The sequence below is a fragment of the Monodelphis domestica genome, chromosome 3 (genome assembly GCF_027887165.1).
Source record: "Monodelphis domestica isolate mMonDom1 chromosome 3, mMonDom1.pri, whole genome shotgun sequence".
NCBI classification, from domain to species: Eukaryota; Metazoa; Chordata; class Mammalia; order Didelphimorphia; family Didelphidae; genus Monodelphis; species Monodelphis domestica.
Genome location: NC_077229.1, coordinates 338,523,018 through 338,544,940, shown reverse-complemented (window position 1 = coordinate 338,544,940; position 21,923 = coordinate 338,523,018). Strand labels below are relative to the sequence as shown.

Genomic DNA, 21,923 nt, shown 5'->3' with positions numbered 1-21,923 from the left:
TATAAGGAAAAATCAAATCTGTCCACTAATAATCTTAGCAAAGCTCCTTCTAAAAGAGCCTGAGTCCTTAGTACCCTTCAGAAAGGAACTAGTTTATCATAAAAATAAACATCGGCTCTCAGAGATTTATAAAGTTTGAAATCATTTTCTACTTATTCATCTGTCCAAACTTGCATCTCATGTACCAAAGCATATTATTCCCCATCTTTGAGCATCATGAAAGATTTGTACATCATAGACAGTCCAATAGATAGATAATGAATTTGTGCATACATACATAAGTAGATAGATAAAGCAATAAATAAATAAATAAGAATAAAAGCACAGAAGAAATGTATACTCTCAATAGCTTCCAAGCTCTACTGAACCTGCATTTATTCTACCTGACACAAACACTTTACCTGGTTATGTCACCCTAATACCCTATAAATAACATTTATTAGTAATTCTAAACCCAAGTAAACAGCATTCATCTTGCCAAATGCATTATTGTTTGAAGTAAAATAGCAGTGCATAATTTGTAGAGACCTTGGTCTTCATGACTCTACTAAATAAGGCACCGTTATGTCTCATGCTAGTAATTTATAACCCAGAAACCACAACTTCATCCTATTGAGAGGGAGACATTTATGGTTTCAAACATACTATTATGACAATTTCTTGGGAGTGTAAGTATGAATAAATGCAATAATTTAGGTTTACATACTCTTTACTACTATATAGGAGAGCTAAAAAGCAGACTGTGTAGCATTGGAGTGCCAGGTGAGCCCAGAAATGACTGAGAGAGAAACAAATTCAATGCATAAAGTATGCTTGGAAACATGACATACCATTTATAATAGCCAGCTCCCAGAAGGCATGAGAGGGTTGGGAGTGTGTGTGATAGGTTTTGTATACAGTCCTTCCTGAAGAAGAGATTATTGCCTCCCTTTCAATTATTCAGTACTTGTGAAATTCATTTCTGTGTCTGGAATTCAGCATTTTTGACTTGTCATGCAACAAATTACATCATAGCTCCCTATAGAGTGGGTGCTGGCACTTTGGCACAACAAACATACATCATGAAAATGTTTTATTGATTGGATACTGAAGCTGTGGCATACCATTTATGAATGTGTTAGCAGCAGCTGGCATTTTTAATGTAAACCTTGCCACCACAGCTTAAATATCTCATTAGAGGCTGTCATTATTAGAAATATGTGTTTTCTTTGAAACAGAAAGGTATGATATTGCCTTTTGAAATTAAAAATATTTCTTGGTATCATTAATGAGAGAGAGGGGAGAGAGAGAGAGAGACAGAGAGAGAGAGAGAGAGAGAGAGAGAGAGAGAGAGAGAGAGAGAGAGAGAGAGAGAGAGAGAGAGAGAGAGAGGAATAAATCTTGGTCAACGGCATAGTCCATATTTCTAGAATTATATTTGGGAAATCTGAAAATGTGAAAGAGGATGGGTGAACTCATATGCCTATCTAGAACAGCAGTAATAAATTCATTCTGCAACTATTGCCTATGGGAAGGTAATAACCACATACCTCACTAGTGCTTTCAAGCAACAGTTAAAATATTATCAATGTTTTTTAAACCATGAAAATATTTGGAATTCATCTAATTCAATTTTACAAATGAGATTGCTGTTAAGAACAGTATAGTAGAAGGAATAGTATCTCAGATGTCAGAGAACATGGGTTCAGATCCTGTTTCTGACACTACCTGTGTAAACCTGAAACTGAATTACTCTAAGGCTCAGGTTTATTTTCTGTAAAATAAGATGATTTGACTAGCTGCTCATTTCACTTCCTTCGAGATTTTCTTTTGCTTTGTCACCTTATTTATTTTTATTTAAAAAAATATTTTATCTTTTTTATTTTAATAACAAATTACCAAGTAATTTTTACAAAGTTATATGATTCATGTTGCCTTTCCTTTTTCTCCTCCCCCCTCTTGCAGTTGACAAGCAATCCAATATGCAATATATAGGCATTATAATGCAAAATATATTTCCATATTATTCATTTTATATATGAATAATCTTATGAATCCCAAACCCCAAATCATATGTCTCAATTTCATTAAACTCCAGGAGAGACTATAAAATTTTCATTTACATCCATGTTGAGGGCAGAGAGAAAATCTAGGGAGTCATCCCTTATGGCTGACAATTAAAAAAAAAAGTATTAATGGAGAATACACAAAAACGTTTTTCTAAAGGATTACATAATTTACACATAAAGCAATATTACTTCCACCCTTCTCTCTCTCACCCTGGTCTGGATTTATATTAAGTCACTCAAATACTTTGTAGAAAGCAGTTCAGCCTTCATAGAGGCAAATAACTTTCTGTAAAAATGAATTATACAATATTTTGAATGACTTATTTAAAAAATGTAGAGTTGTGAAGATGCACTGTAGAACTTTGGGAATTTTTGCCTCCAAAGTACTTTAGACTGCTTATCACCTTAGTCATTCCAGTTTTTAATTCCTTATTCAAGCACCAAAAATAAATAAAGTAAAGCAATGCCAATCTCATCTCTTTTTTGGGGACAATTATCACACCACACCCTTTGACATAAAAACCCCAAACAAACAACAATAACAAAACAAAAAACACCAAGAATTTAGAAGCATTTTCAGTGGATAATGGAAGTCCAAGATTCATCTTACTCCTGCTTACTGATCCACATAAGTTGGAAGGTAGAGAGGGATGCCAGGATGGAGTCTATGAACCATAAAAAGTGTTTGTGCGCAAGTCAGGTAATGATCATTTATTTCATTTAATCCTGGGGGCTAGGGCTATAATTTTCTGCATCCTGTCAGTAATTCAGATACATAGTGGTACCACCAGACAATGTAGTATTGGAATATAAATCATTAGAGAGGTCAACATAAAACTTCATGATTGCATTGAAGGTAGGTTCATGGATTCCACAGGACTCCAAGCTTAAGAAATATGGCTGGAAGAAAGGTTCAGGGTACCAAGACCTATGTAGAAATGGAGATTTGAACCCTGGACTTCAATCCCAGAAGTTCTTGCTCTATTTCCCGAGATGCCCCATAATCTCATTGAGATTTTCACCTGAGCGAGATCAAAATTTCTATTTAACTGACTATGAAAGCCTACTGATTTCTCTTCCTACTTCTGCTTCCAAGGAGATGTGGCTCTCCACCCAGCAGGCAAGATGTGAGTGGTGGTGAATGGGCTCTCTGGGCCTAGGCACATGCTTTGCTTATTTTGTATTTTCTCTATTTCTTAATCTTTAAATAAATCTCATAAAAATATAATACTTCTAGATTAAAACTAATTTTTACCTGCTACAGTTTGGCCTAAATTTTTAATCTTAACAGTTGGCGACACCACTTCAGGAAAAGAAAATACTTCAATCTTCTGATTATTTTCTCTACTAAATTCAGCCTTTAATAGCTAGTGCCTAGTTTGTTTTTTTAAGTCACATTTCTCCAAGATGCTTTTTTAGAAAACCATCTGGATCAGCTCTGGCCTTCCCAGTTGCCCAGCTCAGCTAGGCTACTGTTGCCTGTAATCTGAATCTGTTTTAATTGCTTCTGCTCTGCCGCCCCACCCTCCCTGCCGCTGCCTGCCCAGACCCCATGGCTCCAGCTCCTGGTCTTTCTCTTGCTCACCTGGCCCAGCTGAGTCCCAGCAAACTCTAGCCTTGGAGCAGACTGCTCATCACCCCAGGCCCAGGACTCATTTCTATCAGCTGGTAAAGATGGGGAGGTAATTTCCCCTTAGCCTCCATGTGGACTGGGGTCAAGGGATCATAGGAGGGGAGAAAGAAGAGGGAAAGAGAGGAGACTTTTCAAAATAGGAACTTACAAGCAATGGGCGATTTAAAAGGATATCTTTTAACTGTTCTGGTAATTTCATTTATTTCACCGAGTGCCAGAAAGAATATTCAGCTTCCTGCAACTTTTTAGCTGACTTTGAAATTCCTAAAACCCACTCTTACTATGGGGAGGAAACTCAGCGACTCAATGAATTAAGAGCCAGGCCTAGAGACCAGAGGCCCTGGGTTGGAATCTGGCCTCAGACACTTGCTAGTGGTGTGGCCCTGAGCGGGTCACTTAAACCCCATAACTAACCATTCTCCTGTCTTCTGATAATAGGCATCTAAATGGATAAAATTCAAGGAACTTTAAAGAGACTGAAGGTTATATATTTAAGGCTTTTCATAATCTAGTGGTTTATAAAAATCTCTGTATTCTATTGCATTTTACTGTTTGCTTTATTTATGGTTTAACTTTGTGATTTTAAGTTAATATATTACTGCATTCTGTACTATTCTGGTACACTGAATCATTTTAATGTACTGAGTTTTAACTACTGTTATATTCTGTTGCTTTTCCCTTATAACCATACTGAACGAACATTGAGTAAACCCATATTTAAAAACAGCCTTTCTAATTTTGACTTTGTAAATTGTCACATAGAGGATAGATGGACTTTATCAGAACTGGTTACAATTGTATAACAACCTTTGGAAAATTTAATGTACTAAATATCTCAATTGATTTTAAGGGGTTTTTAGACATGATTTTTAGATTTTTTTTGACAATCTCTCATCATTTTTGCCTGCTGCTAACATGAGATGTAAGCCCATTCTAGTAGCTGAAGTGAAATACAATTATAACCCCAACCTTCTCGCATTTCTAAATATGTTAATGGAAGTTGGGCACTTAATCTCAGGGCGTTTCTACCCCTAAAAAACCTCCAACAAAGGAGCACCTCTCATTTATACTCTTCAGCTCACTACTTTACTTCCACCAGAATGATATCTAGATTTCTTAATGATGTTCTACAACCCAAAATAAGTTTTACTTTGTTTAAAAATATATTCACCAAGTTTGAAAGATTGCTATGATTGTAAAAATCATGAGAAATATCCATCAATTTATAGGCTTATAAAAATGTCATAAAGCACTCATGTGAAATATAATAGTGTGTTTGCTATTGTAATTTACTAGGCTATTGAGAATTTTGGGGATATTGATATCTACATATTTGTACTACTGTTCTTTAACAATAAAAAATGATACCTTGTAAAATTCATTTCCTTATACTCACAGTGGTGGCCAGATATGAAGAGGAAATGGATCTCAGTTTTGGTGAGAAACATTAACTGCTCATGTGTAGGATGAGCCAATTTAATAAAAATGACCATGCTACCCAAACTCATTTATCTAATTAGTGCCATACCCATGGAACTTCCAAAAAAATGTTTTACTGATCTAGAAAAAACCATAACAAAGTTCATTTGGAAGAACAAAGGATCAAGGATAGCCAGGGAAATAATGAAAAAAAAATACAAAGGAAGGGGGGCTTACAGTCCCAGATCTCAGACTATATTATAAAGCAGCAGTCATCAAAACAATTTGGTACTGGCTAAGAGACAGAAAGGAGGATCAGTGGAATAGACTCGGGGTAAGTGACCTCAGCAAGACAGTATATGACAAACCCAAAGATCCCAGCTTTTGGGACAAAAATCCACTATTTCATAAAAACTGCTGGGAAAATTGGAGGACAGTGTGGGAAAGATTAGGCTTAGATCAACACCTCACACCCTACACCAAGATAAATTCAAAATGGGTGAATGACTTGAATATAAAGAAGGAAACTATAAGAAAATTAGGAGAACACAGAATAGCATACATGTCAGACCTTTGGGAAGGGAAAGACTTCAAAACCAAGCAAGACTTTAAAAGAGTTACAAAATGCAAAATAAATAATCTGGAATACATCAAATTAAAAAGTTTTTGTACCAACAAAACCAATGTAACCAAAATCAGAAGGGTAGCAACAAATTGGGAAACAATCTTCATAAAAACCTCTGACAAAGGTTTAATTACTCAAATTTACAAAGAACTAAATCAATTGTACAAAAAATCAAGCCATTCTTCAATTGATAAATGGGCAAGGGACATGAACAGGCAATTCTCAGCCAAAGAAATCAAAACTATTAATAAGCACATGAAAAAGTGCTCTACATCTCTTATAATCAGAGAGATGCAAATCAAAACACCTCTGAGGTATCACCTCACACCTAGCAGATTGGCTAACATGACAGCAGAGGAAAGCAGTGAATGCTGGAGGGGATGTGGCAAAGTGGGGACACTAATTCATTGCTGGTGGAGTTGTGAATTGATCCAGCCATTCTGGAGGGCAATTTGGAACTATGTCCAAAGGGTGACAATAGACTGTCTGCCTTTTGATCCAGCTAAAGCACTGCTGGATTTGTACCCCAAAGAGATAATAAGGAAAAAGACCTGTACAAGAATATTCATAGCTGCACTCTTTGTGGTGGCTAAAAATTGGAAAACAAAGGGATGCCCTTCAGTTGGAGAATGGCTGAACAAATTGTGGTATATGTTGGTGATGGAATACTATTGTGCTAAAAGGAATATTAAAGTGGAGGAATTCCATGGAGACTGGAACAACCTCCAGGAAGTGATGCAGAGCGAAAGGAGCAGAACCAGGAAAACATTGTACACAGAAACTGATATGTTGTGGTACAATCGAAGGTGATGGACTTCTCTATTTGTGGCAATGCAATGTCCCTGAACAATCTGCAGGGATCTAAAAAATACTATCCACAAGCAGAGCATAAACTGTGGGAGTAAAAACACCAATGAAAAGCAACTGCTTGACTACAGGGGTGGAGGGGGTATGACTGAGGAGAGACTCTATATGAACACTCTAATGCAAATACCAACAATAGGGAAATGGGTTCGAGTCAAGAACACATGTGATAACCAGTGGAATTGTGCGTTCGCTATGGGAGAGGGAAAGGTTGTGGGGGGGAGAGGGGAGGAAAATAAAATGATCTTTGTTTCCAGTGAATAATGTTTGGAAATGACCAAATAAAATAATGTTTAAAATTAAAAAAAGAAATTATTGGAATCTACTTAATAATTCTGTCTGATTCCAGGACAAGATATACACATTGCATAGGGCCAAAGATAAACCAATCCAGGATGGACTGATGCACTTCTAAGCCAATGCAAAGGTCGTGAACTTAGTGTGAAGAATCGAGGTTATTATGTTTAACATTTGTTACGACATAGGCTTTCTTTGTGTCCACACTCACTCTGAAAATACTTACAGACGAGTATCCCCAAACCTTAGCTCCTGCCTGGCTCCTATAATCTGGTCCCTTTTCTGTCTTTCATAGAGTGGTAACTTTCTGTAGTCCTGGTTACTGACTGGGCAAATGCATCATTGCTTAAATCATTTTAATTGGGCTCTGATTCAAGGACCTGTTATAGATTTATTTTTCCTTTACTTAGAACTTTTTACACATAAGACTTTGATGGTCTATATTTTCATCCAGTAATTTTCTTTTTTTATTTGGATTTTTCTGATGTCTTTTTAATTTCTCTTGCCAATTGATTCATATACCTCATAATTCAGCCATGCATCCCTAAGTGATCCCTGTGTTTTTCAATCGCCCTCAAGAAGGGGGAATGTAAAAATATTATTATTTTAAATTGCAAAGTTGAAATTCCTTTTAAGAAAAATTTTAGGTAAAGAAAGATGCTACTTCCCTGAATCCAGAAACTGAATTGAACTGAGAAGACACCATGAAGAAGTCTCCAGACCACAAGCTGCACAAGAAGATCAAAAATGAACTTTGGGTTTGATTGATTCAACATTTATTTATTTGTATGTATACTTTCATGCCAAAGGGGTCTGCCCCCTAACTGGCTTTTTGTCAATGCTTTTAGCAATTATTTTTTTTCTTATCTTCAAATTATTGTAATCCTTAAATTGATTGTTTTCATGACCCTTTCGGGAAAATCTATTTCCAAAATGTTCAAATGGAGGAATGTAAAAATGGATATTTCAACACTGAACTTCAATCCCCAGAAGTCTTTGCTCTAGTTCCCGAGATGCCCCATAATCTCATTGAAATTTTCACCTGGGCGAGATCAAATTTTCTATTTAGCTGGCTGTAAAAGCATACTGATTTCTCTTCCTACTTCTGCTTCCAAGGAGATGTGGCTCTCCACCTAACAGGCAAGATGTGAGTGGTGGTGAATGGACTCTCTGGGCCTAGGCACGTGCTTTGCTTATTTTGTATTTTCTCTATTTCTTAATCTTTAAATAAACCTCATAAAAATATAATACTTCTAGATTAAAACTAAATTTTACCTGCCACAGTTTGGCCTAAATTTTAATCTTAACACCTATCATTGCCAATGATGATAACCTGACCATCAGCAAGCTTTTAACTCTTTTCCAGAGAAGAGCTAGACTCAGGAGTGACCATTTGCTGTTTGAAGTCAAAGGCTATATAATACAGCTACTCCTTGATGTCACACATGAATTCCCCCTCAGCTGTGGTGGTAAAACTGTACCCTCTCTTAGTCAAGATCTTCATGATATGTCAGAATGCAGTCAGCTAGATGCAGATGGAGTAGGGCATAAAGACAGACATAATCTTAATAGATGGACACAGTATGGGTCACATCATAACTGGAGTCCATGAAGATACCAATGTATGACCAGAGGCATATAGGGACAGCACAGCCTTGATGGCAGTACATATCTGAGCAATAAGAAGGGTGAGGAGATGGATGCATGTCATTCAGGAGAACATATACAAAGTTTTATACTCAAGGGAAAACAATCGTAATTTCAGGAGTTATCTTCATTGGGATAAGGCAATTCATTCACTAGACATAAATGGGTCTTTCCTTTTCTTTCTCTCCTCAGTGAAGACTAAGTTAATTGTGCCAACTGAGAAACTTCTATCTTTTTCATTTCCTTGTGACTTGTAAACCTCAAATTTCCTTAGACTTATAAATGTTGAAAATTTCACCATTGGGATATTTCCTACTTGGAAAATTTCTTACTGATAGTCTATTGGAATGGGAACCCCATTGGCATGGGAGGTTCTTTCTCTTCCCTTCTTAAGATTACTTTAGGACAGAAACCCTTTGCTGAACAATGGAAAGGACTTTGACCTATGCTTGAGCATAGAACAGGAATTTCTTTGAGTCTTGATTGATTTTAGAATTGATACAATGGAGATACTTGGAATAAATCTCCACCCTATTCAGTCCTAATAGGATTGAGTAAGGGCTGCAGCCTAGATCAAAATTTAATTATTCCAATCTCTACCATACTCAAGTTAACAGGATTTAGAAAGGGCTGTAGCAAAGGAGTATAGATTTAATCATTTGAAAATATGACCTTCAACAGACATGTGCAAAAGCCAGAAACCTCTGGGCGGTCCTGGGTTAAGCGAGAGCCTCCATTGACAGGGAAATTGATGAACAGGGATTGGTAGATGTGAGGACTGAGGGGAGGCAACTTGGATGGTGTCCTTAAAGATAGGAGGGTCTGGAGACAGAGGAGGGTGGAGTTTTTGGTCGGTGTGGTTCCTGGGTTCTGAGGAAGCTTGCTCTGAAGGAAGCTGAAGGTGGGGGCCTCTGAGACTGTTTCTCCATTTTGGACACGTGAGTAATAGGGACTGATCTCTTTTCTTTGCCTCAGCTATCTAAGGGCTTGGGCCTTTTGGCCCAGCCTAAACAGAAGGGGTATTTAAGCCCTATTCCCTTCTCTCCCTTTTTCTCTCTCGCTATCTCTAATTCCTTTCTTACTCCTATTGTAAATAAACTCCAAAAAAGGCTGACGGCTGACTTGAGTTTTTCATTTAGGAATTACATAGCTGATTCCTTGGCGACCTTAAATTAATATATATCAGTCTTTTAAAGTGATTCCCTTGTAACAGACTGTTGGCAATTATCATCCAAATACATGTCCTACTTAGGCATGACTAGATTTATGTTCAGACTACTTTTTATGTTTTCATCTTTCCTGATCTTAGAGGAATGAGTTGTATATCCTAAGATGGATTTATCCAGACTTAGAAGTAACCTTAGCTTCCTAATGAGAGTTCTTAATTTCCTGAGATCCATAGAATCAGTGATAAATGTTATCATGGGAGAAATAACCTATAACTTGCATTATTGGAAAAGTTGGTTCCCAAAACAAAGATTAGCTTGTAGAATTTACATTAATGTCCAATAGTCCAATTGTTATATATTATAAAGTTTATTAATAATCACTAGTACTAATGGGATAAAAAGTTATTATCTAACAAAATAAGGCCCCATGACTAAGTTTCTCCTGGCTTTCACATCACACCACCTCCACCAAACCCATCAGATCAAGAGAGAGTGAGGCAGGGATACACAAAATTTATAACCTCCCTACATAAGTAGATAACATGAGGAGAGTGGGTTGCTGGGAATCATGGCTTTTAGGGTAATAGATTCTAATTACACAAGCTAAAGACTATTTTCCTGATTGACATGCTCCAGGGATTGTTTGGCAGTGTATAACTAAAGTGAAATATGAAATGCTTTATTAGGAATTTATCTTCCACTTTAATATCTCTCAGCCAATTGTGACATTAATTAAATCTGTTTTGTTTTGTTTTACTCAAAATACATTTTAGTGATAATTTTGAATTATTCTTTCCTTTTATGTACAAGAATACATAGATGTTCCTACTTGATTCATATTATTCATTGGTCTCTTCTCATTAGATACCAGACTTATCTAGGATTGAATCCAAATTCACTTGAATAGATGGATATGGAATAGCAAATAGCACCATTATTCAGACTCTTCAATTACAGAAAAAGTTTCTCAATATTAGACATTAAGTAACTCCAAATTTCTATATGAGGACAAAAGATATTTCAGAACATAGACACAAAGCTAGAGAAGATATGGCCAGCTGGAGATTAGATATCAGTCCTGCCAAATTAAAATCCTAGAAACATCAAACAGTAGCCATTTATTGTATTTTACCATTAAAACTTACACTGTCAATTGATGGGATACATTCATTCACCTATCCTATGCATCTTTGGTGAAACTCGTCTCAATGTTATATAATTACTCAAGCCAGAATGACATAAGGCACCACATTTATGCATATAGAAGTAGTAGTCACTCCTAAAAGACTTACCAAAATGATCTATTCATTCTACTTTCAGTCTACACTCTAATGAGCCACTGGAATTTTTCGGGACTAGATCAACTGATCACACTATTTCAGTAAGTAATCTGTCTAAAACAAAGTAAGTTAGAGAGGGAAGACCTGGGGCAATAGCACTGCTAATTGCTTCTTCCAAAAAATCTCTTTAGATTTCAGTTAAATACTACAATGATAAGAGAAAAGTAGTAAATACATATTTTTAAAAGGTGGTCTTCCATTAAATGTCTATTCCTAAATGAATTTGGAAGTGATACTTAATCTTTGGTGCTTAATAACTTCAACATAAAGTATGTAAACTATGAGTGTCCAAAATAATTTAAAGCTTAAAATACACTGACTTTTGAGACACAGTGAATATGTCATATGTACAAATTTTGATGATATAAATGGACACTGAGTTTCAAGTTTCAAGGAAACATAAAAGCACACTTGTAGAAGCATGGAAGCTTCTCATTTTGTCTAAGAATAAATATTTTTGACCCAGTAGTGACTCTAAAAGACAATGTGCATAATAAGATGAATGGTAGCACAATGGAAAGAGATGGACCTGGAATCAAGAAAGTCTGTGTTTAAATCCAACTTTAAATACTTCCTAGTTTTGTGAACCTATGCAAGTAACAATGTTCCTAGCCTCAGATTTCTCAACTATAAAAGGGGGATAACCCTCCCAGGGTTGTTGTGAGGATAAGTTTGTATATTTGTAAAAAGCATCTAGCACAATGACTGGCATAAAGAATATGTTACAAAAATATTTGCTCCCCTTCTCCCTACTAAATAGGAGAATAATAAAATATTTCAGAGTTAAAATGAGTAGAAAGAACATTAGATTCAAAATCAGAGGAATTGGAATCTGATTGTGAACCTTATGTGTGGCACACAGTACCTGTATGAAAGAGCCAAGTCTCCTTTCTCAGCCACTGAAGTCCTTTTGAGATATAAATCTGTGATATTAAGTGGAACAAAGAAATAGGTATTCACTTGTATTTACACATGTGTTAAATTTTATTCTTTTCTGGCAACCAGATACAGCATTGGAAATATTTTGGAATATGTACAAACTATGTAAATGGATATGGGTTAAGATTTTTATATATTGATTTGGATGCATTCTCGTTTAGAAGCAGGAGGATGACAAAAAAATCTACCGAGTCCCCCAGAGTTCCACCATTATGATTTAAGAAAATTACATATTATTGTTGTGATTCTTTAGCAGGAGATTATCAGCTTCAGTTAATCCAGGTTCATTCACAGAAATGTAAAATACCCTTTCCTTAGTGGCACTCACAATCAAATTCTATTTTGGTTAAACTTACCCTGGTGGACATATGAGCATTTTATTGGGGATATTTATTTTACTTTTACTATTCTAGATCTTTTCATACCCTTATCTCTGAGCACAGTTCTTTCTGAAATCAGCAGAAAGTACCTGCTCAAATCACCAACAAGAAGCTACAGCATAGGCTGGAGGAAAGTGACCCCTGAGAGAGTAGTGCTCCTAAAATAGAAATGTTATATTGGCTATTACAGAATTCATTGAAACACATTTCCTATTTCAAGGACAGTAAAGCTATTTAAAAAGTTTTCCCCCACAATCCTTCTTTCCAGTCTTTCCCAAGCTGTGTTAGAGCTCTTCTGAGTCCCAATAGTGCAAGAATTTGGCCCTAGTCACAGTAGTAATAGAAAGGCTCAAGAAAATTACCTAGAATGGATTTGAGTTTGGTTTCTGCTCCCCTGGGAAATGAAATCATTATGTACCTGAAAATCATAGAACAAAGAAACAGGAATTATGTCAGCTAATAAGGAAGTGGGTAAAATTAAGGACTTTAAGTAAAATGCTACTGAGAAAAAATAGGAGATGTTTCTATCCTCTCTAAATCATCATTCACTGACACAACTATTGAATATAATATCTATGAATATGCTCATAAATTGAAAATGTTCATAATTACTCATTTATTCATTATAAATTAATATGAATGTGATTTTATTATATAAATTGTGTTTAAATGTTTTATTCAATTATGTATGTGTATATGCATCTCCAACATAAAGAAAATCAGAGATTGAGGCATACAGAGTGATTATGAAGAGGTTTCATTTCTTTTTTATTTTTTAGTACTTAAGAAAAATTGAATCATGAATATTTACATAAACATTACAGTATATATGAAAGGTTGTAATGATGTGTCTTCTTCCATTCCATTCATTTTGTTAGGGAATATTACTGCCAACTTAAACTACTGTTATAGATCTCAAATCTCAAGTCAAAATATTTTTTTCTATAGGTGTATAAGGAAAATAATTAATTTTCTATATGTTTATATGGAAGGTGATTCCAAGACAACAAAATAATAAAATTCAAAATAGTAAGACATATAATATGGAGAAAAATATTTCATGTAAAATACTTTCTAAACTTGATTTTAACTTTTTATATTTTTCTAATTGCATATGAAATAATTTTGAATTTTTTAAGTTCCAAATTTTCTTGCTTCAAATCTCCCCACCATGAAAACACAATTTGCTATAGATTATACATTGCATTCATCCAAAATATATATTGTTGTTTGTCATATTGTGATAGAAAACACAAATCAAGAAAAAAAATAAAGAACTTCTCAAAAAGATCCTTCCAAATGCAGACTTCATTAGTTCTTTCTTTGGAAGAGGGCAGCATTTTTTTTTTCAACATGTTCTTCAGAATTGCCTTCATGATTTCTTTATGAATTTAAGAATAGCTGATATTTACAGTTGATCATTATACAATTTTTTTACTGTGTATGGTATTCTCTTGGTTCTGTTCACTTCATTTTGCATCACTTCATATGTTTGTCCCTTTGTTGTTGCTATTTGTTTAAACCATCCTGTTATTTCTTAAAGGACAATAGTATTCCATCACAATCATAGGTCATAACTTCTTTAGTCATTCCACAGCTGATAAACATCCCTTCAGTTTCTAATTCTTTTTCAACAGAAAATGAACTATTATAAATATTTTATATCTGTACATATGTGTTTATATATATATACATATATATATATATAGATATAGATATAGATGTAGATGTAGATTTTTCCCCCTTTTTAATCTCTCTGGGAGACAGACTGAGCAATGATATTGCTGGATCAAGGGCCTTATGCAATTTTATATTCTTTAGGGTCCAGTTCCAAATTACCTTCCAGAATGATTATATCAATTCACAACTTCACCAACAGTGCATTAACACCCCAATTCTTCCATATCCCTTCTAACATTCATAACATTCTTTTTCTTTCATATTAACCAAACTGATAGGTGTGTAGTGGTACCTCAGAGCTGCTGTAATTTTTATTTCTCTAATCAATCAATACTCATTAAGAGTATTAGTAATGACTATAGATAACTAATTCCTTCTTCTGAAAACTTCCTGTTCACATCTTTTGACCATTTATTAAATAAGTAATGATATATATTCTTATAACTTTGTTTCAGTTATCTATATATTTGAAGAATTATTCTCTTATATGCATATATTATATATACATATGTATATATTTCCATAGCTTTAAGATTTCCTTCTACTTTTGACTCTATTGTTTTTGTTTATGCAAAACAATTTAAAATTTAATGTAATTAACCTTCATATGACCATAGAAGAGCAATAACATCTCAAAACAAATAAATGAATGGTAGAACCAACAGAAGGGATGAAGCAGTCCTTAGACCCAGACCAAGTTCAAGAGACAACAAGGAATATTTTCTCACTGTGGTATGAGGAGAGAGTTCTGAATAAACCTCAGTGGAACTCATATGCAATATTTAAATTTAATTTTGGTGGGACTCTGAATATTATTTATCTACATGGTCTCCAGGGATTTAATTTCTAAATCCCAAAATAAATTACTAAACTAAATGGAATTTATGGTAGTTTAATTACAAAATTTACAATAGAAGGAAGATATTAAGAAATGAGAGAGAGAGAGAGAGGAAGGAGGGGTCACTAAGCCAGTTTTTCACTCACCAATGACGACAGTCTAAAAGAAGTCTGGGTGTCTGCTTTCTGGTCGCTCCTCAAGGTTCTGTCTTCTAGTTGCTCCTCCAAGTCAGTGCCCGAATCTCCAAATGACTGTGTCTGAGTCCTAATGAATGATCTCCTTCTGTCTTTTGGTCCTCTTTTTAAAGAACTTTTCTCTTGTGTCACCTCCTCTAAATTTTCACATCAACGAATCACAGCAGATCTTTTTCTCCGGGACTTCCTATTCTTTAGTTCTCACCTTCTTTGGTTAGATTTTCTCCAGGACTACCCACTCTTTAGTTCTCACCTTCTCTGGTTAGATTATATCTTTTTTGATTACTTAACAACTCTTTTGGTAAATTCACATTTTGTAGTTACTTAACAGTTTTTTGTGGTTAATTCACCTTTTCTAGTTACTTAAAGCATTTTTTAGTTAAAATCTAAAAATAGATTGTAGCTTACAATTCTAGCTTCACTATAAAGGAAGAACTAAGTACCTTAATTTTTACAATCAGGAGATTACAATTTTATCTTCACAATAAAGAAAGAGCTAAGTATCTTCATTGTTATAATCAGGAGATAGTTAAATACAATCTTCACAAATATAATGAAAAGAGCAGCAGCAAAGGATCATCCAGCTCCATACAGTCTCAACAGAGGAAAAATAGAAAAGAACATAACAATCTGCAATTGGGAGGAAAGCAGCCCTGCATAATCCAACTAGAACAGAGGCCAGACATGACCCAGCATAAGTATCAGTGGGAAGAAATAGTTAAAAAGAGTCCAGCCTCAGAAAGATTGAGTAGAAACTACCAAAATCAGTTGAACTGAAAAGCTGCAAGTCTCCACATAATAAGCTATCTCTGCAGAGTGTTCCATCTTAAACTGAGACAACTGAGCAGACCCCAGGCACAGTACAAGTGTGGGATAGTAATCCCTGCACCTTAGAAAAGGAGGTAGGTTTCAGCATATAGACAAAAATAAAAGAAAATAATAACCTTTAAATGCTCAAAAATAGAAAAAAGCCTGACACTAGAAAAATATCTCATTAAGGGAAATGGCCAAAATATAAAACGAGAAGAGGACAGCAATTCAAAAATGAAAGTGTAAATGCTCAAAGGAAAAATGTGAAAGGATGTTAAGGACAGAATGAAATACTGAAATAACTCCAAAAAAGATAGAAAAATAAACCATATAGAAAATTTTCTTAAAGATAAGAGTAGGAAAAATCCATAGCTCAGAACAAAATTTTACTGAAAAAAAAAAGTTGCTCAAAGAAAGAAAATAAAACATCTCAAATGGGGAAATAACTCCTTTTGAAAGGACATACAAAATCTCAATGAAGAAAATTGCTCCCTAAAATTTAACTGTACAAATGGAAGCTAACAGTTTCATGATATAGCAGTAAACAATAAAACATATTCAAAAGAATGAAAAAAATAGAAAAAAAACTATCCCTCTCATGGAAAAAATAGACTAACTAGGAATCATTAGATTGCCTGAAAGTAATGATCAAAAAAGGACCTGGCTATCACATTGAAATTAATCATCAATGAATAATTCATTGATATTCTTGAATCAGAGAAAAAATGGACATTGAAAGAATCCACCAAATAGCTCCTGAAAGAAATTCCAAATTTAAAAATCCCAGAAGTATTATAATCAAATTCCAGAAATTCTGGGAAAATATTATAACCAGAAAGTAAAAACAAATATTAAATATGACAGAACCACAATTATCACATAAGACCTAGCATTATTTACAGTAAATAGAATAGAATTACAATAAATAGAATTGCAGTAAATAGAAAAAATAGAATATGATATCTTGCAAGGCAAAAAATTAGGCCTATGACCAAAAATCCCCTACCCATTATAACTGAGCTCAATATTCCAGAGGAGGAAATGGACTTTTATGAGTAGAATTCTAATCATTCTTGACAAAATTGTAAAAACTAAAATGAAAATTTAATGATCAAATTTGATACTCAATAAAGAAGCATAAGAAGGTAAACAGAAAGAAAAAAGGGCAGGGAATTAGTAGTTTTAAACTAAGCATATTGCTTCATGGGAAAATGGTAACTAGAACCCTTAAGTATCTTAAAGTACTTAATATACTTAAAGTAATTAAAATAAATAATGAGCTTAAACTGATTATATTCCTTGTCCATGCAAGTGATAAATAGAATATTTAAGATCCTTTACAAGAGATGTTTAAGATACTTAAAATACTTTAAGGCAATCAAAGAAAATAATGGTATGCCAGTATTATGTCACTAGTAGGAAGATAAAAATTAAGATATTTAAGTTATCTATCATATATGAAGTACATAAGATACCAAAAGTACTTAGGATAATGAAGATACTGAAGACACTTAAGAACTTTATCAGTGTTATGGGAATGGATGGGAGCAAATATAGACTAGAAAGCAGGGAGTCTGTTGAATGGTATGGAATATTATTTTTTAATCAAGGGATAAGAAAGAGTAATACATTATAGGAAAAAAAGGAGAGACAGTTGAGCACAATTTATCTCACATAAGGAGACATGAAAGAATCAATAAGGTTGAAGGGATGATAAGGAGTTGCCATCAGTACTAGGACCTTAATCTCATTGGAATTGACACAAAATGAGAATATCCACCCTCATGTATACAACTATCTTACCTCTAGGTAAATAAGAAGAGGAGCAAGGGAAAAAAATAGGGGATTCAAAAGTGAGAGGAAACTTAGGTAGGCAGGGAAATAGAAAAAAAAAATATTTGTGAAGAGGGAAATGATGAGAGAAGGGAAAAAGTAGGATAAACAGGTGGGAAATTAGGTAGAGTGGTCAGAGATAGGGGAAAAAATCGTACCTGTACAAAAATATTTTCAGCAGCTTTACATTTGTAATGGCAAAGAATAGTTAATTCAAGGAGGGGCCATCTGTTAAGAAATGGCTGAACAAGCTGTGGTATATGGTGCATATACCATTGTAACATAAGAAATGATGAACAAGATGAGTTCAGAAAAGCCTGTGATATACATCTTCAGTCACATCCAGGAGAATATGAAAATATGTATAGTATGAAAGCACTAATATTACCTATATCTGGCTATTTAGCCCTCCAGGAGTGGGTAGAGGGAAGGAGGGAGGGAGACAAATATGAATAGCAAAATGTCAAAAAAACATTGATCCAAAAATTGTTTCTAAGAGTAATTGAAAATCAAACAATATTTTCTTTAAAAGTTAATGCAGACTTCTGGTCAAGATGGCAGCTTAGAGAGAGCTAAAGTTCAGATCTCCTGAAACCCTTCCTAACTGATCTCAATCTGTATGCACCTAGGACACCGAAATTCAAAATAAACAACAGGATAGATCCCGGGAACCCTCCTCCTGGACCTGGATCAAAAGGTATGGCCCCCCAAAAGCCAGAACCCAAGATCACTCAAATCTAAGGGGTAGGCAGAAGGAAGGTCTCAGGACTCATACCCCCCCCAACCCAGAGCTCTGAGTCTGAGGCAGCTGTGGGAGCCTAAGAGCCAGCAAAAGGACATCAGGGCCTGCTATTCTGAAGGTTGCATCCTGAAAACAACCTGAGCCAGTCACGGGGGCACCCAGACAGCAGGGAAACAGAGAGAGACAGAGGGGAGCCTGTAGCCCCCTGGCTGGATACTTCTGTCCAAGTCTCAGAGAAGGTACCTGCTTTAAGACACACTCAGTCCAACCCAGCTGAAGTTAATCCTATCAGGAACACTTGGAGATCCGGGAAGCCTCAGCCTCTCCCCCCTCAGAGTACAGGCCCTTCTGGCCCACAAAGGCTCTGAGATACCTCATGGACTGTGCCAAGCCAGGCTCAGAGCATGGAAGTAAGGCAACAAAGAAGCATCGGGAGGGAACTGAGAGCAATAACACCCACGAACAGACAATTCACCTGGGGTCAAAGCCTCTGAACACCAGACACAGATAAGAAAAGCTAGACCTCCCCACTCAGATAGAGATGGCACACAGCACTGAAAAGCCCCAAAACTCCAAGAAAAACAAGAAGAAGGTGGTGACTTTGGACACATTTTATGGAGCAAAAATACAAAATACAGAGGAGATAGAAGAGGAAACACAATCAAATGCTCCAAAACCTTCCAAAGGAAACAGAAACTCTCCACAAATCCATGAAGAATTTGAATCAGAAATGATCAAAAAGATGGAAGACTTCTGGGAGGAAAAGTGGGAAATAATGCAAAAGAAATTCAGGCATCTACAAAATCAGTTTGACCAAACTGAAAAGGAAAACCAGTCTTTAACGGTCAGAATCAGCCAACTGGAAGACAAGGTGCATGTAAAAGAGCAAGAATTAATAAAGCAAAGCCAAAAGACCAAGAAATTAGAAGAGAACATAAAATATCTCACCAACAAGGTCATAGACGTGGAAAATGGAGGGAGAAGAGACAATTTAAGAATAACTGGACTACCAGAAATGCCAGAAATAAACAGCAAACTCAACATTGTAATACAAGATATAATCAAAGAAAATTACCCAGAGATTCTAGAACAAGGGGGCAATACAGGCATTGAAAGAGTTCACAGAACACCCTCTACACTAAACCCCCAAAAGGCAACTCCCAGGAATGTAATTGCCAAATTCCAAAGCTTTGAAACAAAAGAAAAAATAATCTTACAAGAAGCCAGAAAAAGATAATTTAGATATAAAGGAATGCCAATGAGGGTCACACAAGACCATCCAAGTTCCACTCTGAATGACTGTAAGGCATGGAACATGATTTTCAAAAAGGCAAGGGAGCTGGGGCTTCAACCAAGAATCAGCTACCCATCAAAACTGACTATATACATCCAAAGGAAAGTATGGGGATTCAACAAAATAGAAGATTTCCAAGTTTTTGCAAAGAAAAGACCAGAGCTCTGTGGAAAGTTCGATATCAAAAACCAAAGAGTATGGAATACCTGAGAAGGTAAATATGAAGGAAAGGGAAAAGGAGAAAAACGTTATCTTTTTCTTTTATTCAAACTCTCTTCTAAAAGGATGATATTTATATCAATCTATGTATATTAATATGTGGGGATAATGTAATGTGTAAATAGGGTGAAAAGAAAGACCAAATAGAATAATCTTTCTCACACAAAGATTCACACATGAAGGGGAGGGGAAGAAAACTGCTATAAGAAGGAGAGGAGGAGAGTTTTTACTTAAACCTCACTCTCAGGGAAATCAACTCTGAAAGGGAAGAACAACCAGATCCATTGGGATCTTGAATTCTATCTTACCCAACAAGGGTAGGGAGAAGGGAAAACCAAGGGAGTATGGGGGGAGGGAACATAAAAAGGGAGGGAAGAAGAGGGGGGTGGGGGAGGGAACAAAAAGGGAGTGGCTAGAAAGGGAAACATATCAAGGGAGGGGACTAGGGGGACTGATTTAAAGTAAATCAGAGGCCTCATTTCTCACATATAAAGAGAGCCTAATTTAGCTTACAAGAATTTCCAATCCATAAGTGACTAAAACAAATAGGTGGTGCAGTGGATAGAATACTAGATTTCAAATAAGGAAAGTTCAAATTTGGCCTCAGAATATATGTGTGACCCTGCATAAATCACTTACCCCTCTTTGTCTTGAATTGGAGAAGTAAATAACAAATTGCTTTAGTATCCATTCATAGAAAACCTAAAAATGGGGTTGCAAGGAGTAATAAACAATGAAATGGCTTAACTACAGCAACAACAAAGGATTCATATGTTTTTTTAAAACAAAGTAAACAAAACTATCTCTAGTCAAGGGAAAAATATTTCAAATCCCTGTTGATAGTGAAATGGAAATTGAGATAACTCATACCTATTATTTTAACTAATATAACTGAAAAATAAAATGAAAAAATATTTCAGATGGTATGGAAAAATTGAGACACTAATACACTCTCAATGGAGTAGTGAATTTATCTAACAATTTTAGAGAAAAATTTGTAACTATGGCTAAAGATATATAAAAATGTGAATATTCTTTAACCCAGTAATACCTCTGGTAGCTCTACATCAAAAAAAAAAATCAAAGAAAAGGGAAAACAACCTATTTATGGGAAAAATTATATTGCCTCTTTTCATCATGACAAAGAATTATACCTTGAAGGGACACCATTGAATTGGTGAATCACTGAACAAATTCTGCTATATGGTTGTGATGGAATTTAATTGTGCTACAAGAGATGATCAACAGTATAGTTTCAGGAAAATCTGGAAGACATAGAAAATCATGCAAAGTGAAGTTAGTAGAACCTAGGGAACAGTGTATATATGTGAGGCTTAATTTCTGTGGATCAGTCCCCATTCCTTGCAAATGTTAGGGTGCTTGAGAGAACTTGCTGGAACACAAACAAAACAAGGAAATAAATAACAACTTAATAATTGTAGTATCAGTGCCATCCCCTATGACTTTTCAGTTCTCCGTTGCTATTATAAGCTTGCTTATCAGTTACCTTGAATTAATACAAGAACCCTTTTTTAAATTGAAGACAAATGTCCTCAATAAAATAATATATGGAAGCAAAATAGCAATGATTAATTTATATATACACATATAGATATATATTCTAATAAATTTGATTAGACATAATTTAGGTTTGCTATTACCAAAGATTTTCTGGTGTGTCAAATTTAGTAGATGTTTACATAAGATTTATGAATATTTTACCATGAAGTATTCAGCCCTATATAAATCTATAACTTATCTCAAAGGTACAGAATGAGGAAACTGGGGAGAATAAAATAGTTTACAACCAGAGAATCAGTGCATTATGAGGAAAGGTAAAGTAGGCATATATGCACACATGTACTATTATATAGATAGATAGATAGATAGATAGATAGATAGATAGATAGATAGATAGATAGATAGATATAGATATATACACACATATATAT

The 21,923-nt window shown here is 35.0% G+C and overlaps 1 pseudogene; it reads right to left on the bottom strand.

Annotated features, from left to right (window-relative positions):
* Positions 1-2,612: 2,612 nt before the first annotated feature.
* LOC103098821 (actin, muscle-like) lies at positions 2,613-8,597 on the bottom strand (annotated as a pseudogene).
* Positions 8,598-21,923: the final 13,326 nt, after the last annotated feature.